Below are 4,610 nucleotides of genomic sequence, written 5' to 3' on the forward strand. Positions count from 1 at the left end.
AGGTAGCACCGGACGCTGCCCCCTGGCACCGGACGCGTCCAGTCAGTGGTTGGGGACAGTAGTGGTGCACCGAACGCGTCCGGTCAATGGACAGTAGGTTTAGTGGACCCGGACGCTGGCACCGTCACGTCCGGTCGCTCACTGTGCCTAGGGTTTGCTAAACCCCGTGGCACCGGACGCTGGACCGGACGCGCACTACTAAATTTTGACCCTATTGCACCGGTCAATTTTTGATGTTATAGGTCTAAAATAGATGCAATAGTTCAGTTTCGCATTAATTTCTCGTTTGATGCCAGCCCATGCAAGTGGTCTTGATGCAATAGCCTTTCGCATCGGTTACTTGTGGTTGATGCGAGAAGCAGCTATTGCATCGTCCATCCGTTGTCTCTTGCATCAAAATTGAGAGATGCAATAGCTTATTGCATCCAAATCATGTTGATGCAATACATCTATTGCAACGGCTATCGTTCGATGCAATAAACTATATTGCATCCATATTAGGTTTGATGCTATATAATCTATTGCATCACCATTTTGATTCGATGCAAGAGGTTCTATTGCATCATCATTTTGGTTCGATGCAATAGGAACTATTGCATCGACGTTATGTTCGATGCAATTCGAACTATTGCATCGACATGAGGTTAGATGCAATACAAACTATCACATCGACATGAGCTTGGATGCAATACAAACTATTGCATCGACATGAGATTTGAAGGGCAACCAATTATTGCATCAAATTCATTGCACAGAAATTCATAAAATTACAAAATTCAATGGCACAAAAAGGCAATCATATTAATAACTTGGATCATAAGCATTCAATAGTTTGTACAATGTAAGGAAGTCAAATGCCTTCCTATTTCCAATAGGTAATTGCAAAGTTGAACTGCATTACAAACCACTAACTTATGCTACAAATAGGCAATCATAAACAAAAATACATGTCTCTTAGCACAGATCAACATGACATCTTTCTCGTTGCACAATATTTGATTCATTTCAGCTTGCCAAGACTCCCTCAAGGTTGATCTTCCTGAAAAAGTCAAAATGACATGCATTAGTAATATATATAGTTGATCATTAAATGTAGACGAAAAAAAAACTAATTGCACAGTTTAGTTGGAAATTGCGAGACGAACGTTTTGAGCATAATTAGTCCATGATTGAACACTAATTGCCAAATAAAAACGAAAATGCTACAGTAGTCAAATTTCCAAACTTTCCCCAACTAAACAAGGCCTCAAGCATTCTGGGACAAGTTTTGAGTTATAGAACGTCAAAGAATTATGGGACGGAGGGAGTAGTCTGTACAATATAATGAAGTCAAAGGGCTTCCTATTTCAAAAAAGTAATTACAAAGTTGGAACTGCAAAATAGACCACTAACTTATAGAATTAAACAAATATAGATGACACTTAGCACAAACCAGCATTGGATCTTTGTCATTGCAGAATCTTTGATTCAGTTCATCTTGCCAAGAGTCCCTCAAGGTTCATCTTCCTGCTCAATGGAAAAAGTCCAAATGACATGCATCAGTAATATATAATGGATCACAGACTAGGCATCACATAATCTTCCAAATGACTGCATGAGTAGAATAATTTGCAAAGTAGGCATCATAGAATCAGGTATGGCTGAATCAGGAAAATGGAAGTCCTGAACTGAACCAATGTCACAGTAAAAACAGTCTACAGTTAGCCTGAGAATGCCTTCTCTTCTTCATGCAAGTGTTGCTTGCTAGTTTCTATCAAGTATGTAGTACAGGTATTTGCTGAAATTAGAAAAACATTTAGTCAATACTGTAATCTCCAGTAAACATACATACAGGATGTATACAAACTTCCTAGTTAGTAGATATACTCTGATTCAATCTACATTGCTGCAGATCAGATATGAATTAACTGAAGCTACATCAACAATTACTGAAGATTTGTATGCTTGTTTAAATAGCTCACCATTTATGGCATCCATCTCTCATACTTGAGCTTGTCCAGTCTGCACAATATATCTATGATCACTAGTCATCAATCATTGTTATACTATGCTACTAGGAATTGCACTATTACAGTTCAATTGCTAAACAATAGACAGTAATCAAAAGGCGAAGAAAGATGAATTTCGCAACTCTTTACCATCCAGTCATGAAATTCTTTGAAGCCCAGCAGCGGACAACCTTATGGAAAGCCTGCATTTTGAGAGAGAAAAAGGGATGAAAAAATCAACATGAGCTGTTCTAGCTTGAACTTAGAACATGCTATATCATGTTGTTCAACTGGTAATATAAAGGTGTGTCATGGCAGAAGAACAAGTGGGTCACGGTCTTCTCAGCTTTCTATTTTTAAGCGGATCACATAAGCAAAACCGACACTACGCACCATCCAATACTAATATTGAAGCATTTATTAATACATAAACTGCTCTCGGTTCATACTGTTAACATCACATTAATTTAGTTCTCGCTAAAACGAATAGTCACCCATCTAGCATTATTAGTTATGTCAACAGACAACAATTAGATTCAGATTGAACAAGCTGTAAACAGGTGTTGTGTATGCATGGTCTGGGACCTAGCAGTGCCTGAAACAAAGTAGAGAGAAGATTTGACAAGTGCTTCTTACATATAATGCAATTTGCTAGCTAAAGAATTAATATTTTGTGACATGTCAGCAATTTCTTGTATCTTTTTTAAATCTAAATCTAAATGCTAATAATAGTTGTCATGATCTGCAATTCAACAAACGTTCATGATAAAATGTGTGAGGTTATCTTTCTACTCTTTCTAGAACTCTTGCAGCTTCCTTAGTCAAATCACAGTCAGCAACAATTAGCTTTGTCAATAGACCGTGTAGGAGGCAAAGTCATACAATCCAGCATTAATCCCATCCCACAACAGGTCATAGATGGGTGTTCGAGTTAACTGCTAGGAAACTTATCAATACACAGGAAGAAAACAAAGTGCCAAGAAAGGGGAGAGGCGCTCACCTGCCACTGGAGCTGCAGGTACGGCACGAACAGCCAAAAGCCCAAAACACGGCGGCGGCGCCACTGATTCCATTGGTCCCGCCACAGGACACGATGACGCCTCCTTCTAGCCCGCAGACCTGCAACCAGAGGCCACAAGTCAAGCACGACCACTCACCTGTGCGCCGTGGCACGGGGCGGCGGCGACGACGGGGTGAGCTGCCAGCCGGCCACACCTTGGCCTCGCCGTCGAGGATGCCAAAGTTGTGCCGCGAGCTCCTCCACGCCGGCAGCGGCCTCGTGCGGAGGCTCGGTGATGACTGCTGCCTCGGAGTCACTACAGAAAACTGGCTCTTTGCCGACTGCAATTTTATTTGCCAACTGTTTTTTTTTCGACACTCGGCAAAGAGGTCCCTTTGCCAACTGGAATTTCCTGCAGTCGGCAAAGCAGGATTTGCCGACTGCCTGGATTTGCCGACTGCCAGGCAGTTGGCAAAGCCATGGCTTTGCCGACTGCCAGGCAGTTGGCAAAGAATTGCAGTCGGCAAAGGCAGGCCATGGTTGACGCCATCCACGCCGTCACCTTTGCCGACTGCCACTCCGTCAGCAGTCGGCAAAGGCGCAGGCTTTGCCAACTGCCATCCTCCCTGGCAGTCGGCAAAGGCTCTTTGCCAACTGCCACTGATGGCAGTCGGCAAAGAATTAATTTTTTTTTTCGATTTTCGATCCCAGTTTTTTTGTGTTGCCTTGCTACAGTAAGTACATGATATATTCCAAGTTTGGGGTCATTTTGATTTATTTTGCTATATTCCGTAGATTTTTTCTGTTTCTTTGATTTTTTCCGACAGCTCCAGATTTGAACTGCAGGTACATGAAATAATGGAATCCGGCCATTCAGAAAATGATATTCATGATGTTTGGAGCATGTTGAGGCCGTGTGCGGGGCCTCGCGTGAAATTTCCACCGTGTTGGTGTCGGAACACGCCGAGCCACGCGCGTGAAAAGTGTTTTTAAATTTTATAAAATCGAAACGGAGTCCGAAAATGTGGAGATGTCCAGGTTTTAGCCACCCGACGTCGCCACTTGCTCGAAACTTTCTCAAATTTTTATCACAGCCTCCGCATGCGATGACAAGACACGTCGTCAAGTTTCGTCATTTTCGGACTCCGTTTCGATTTTATAAAATTTAAAAACACTTTTCACGCGCGTGGCTCGGCGTGTTCCGACACCAACACGGTGGAAATTTCACGCGAGGCCCCGCACACGGCCTCAACATGCTCCAAACATCATGAATATCATTTTCTGAATGGCCGGATTCCATTATTTCATGTACCTGCAGTTCAAATCTGGAGCTGTCGGAAAAAATCAAAGAAACAGAAAAAATCTACGGAATATAGCAAAATAAATCAAAATGACCCCAAACTTGGAATATATCATGTACTTACTGTAGCAAGGCAACACAAAAAAACTGGGATCGAAAATCGAAAAAAAAAATTAATTCTTTGCCGACTGCCATCAGTGGCAGTTGGCAAAGAGCCTTTGCCGACTGCCAGGGAGGATGGCAGTCGGCAAAGAATTTCTGAGAAAAAAATCAAAAATAACCTTTGCCGACTGCCAGGGAGCAGAGCAGTCGGCAAAGTATT

General features: G+C 42.2%; 1 long non-coding RNA gene across 2 annotated transcripts; it reads right to left on the bottom strand.

Moving 5' to 3' along the window:
- Positions 1-839: 839 nt before the first annotated feature.
- Positions 840-3,296, bottom strand: LOC136505107 (uncharacterized). 2 transcript variants are annotated; one of them, XR_010771095.1, is made up of 5 exons: positions 2,989-3,296; positions 2,139-2,191; positions 1,962-2,001; positions 1,433-1,506; positions 851-1,039 (listed from the first exon to the last, which is right to left on the bottom strand). It is a non-coding gene; the product is annotated as an uncharacterized lncRNA (long non-coding RNA). The 2 variants fall into 2 exon arrangements; XR_010771096.1 differs by having other exon boundaries at positions 840-1,039; positions 1,433-1,777; positions 1,962-2,191.
- Between the last annotated feature and the right edge of the window lie 1,314 nt (positions 3,297-4,610).

This window comes from Miscanthus floridulus, chromosome 14, assembly GCF_019320115.1.
Source record: "Miscanthus floridulus cultivar M001 chromosome 14, ASM1932011v1, whole genome shotgun sequence".
Classification (NCBI taxonomy): Eukaryota; Viridiplantae; Streptophyta; class Magnoliopsida; order Poales; family Poaceae; genus Miscanthus; species Miscanthus floridulus.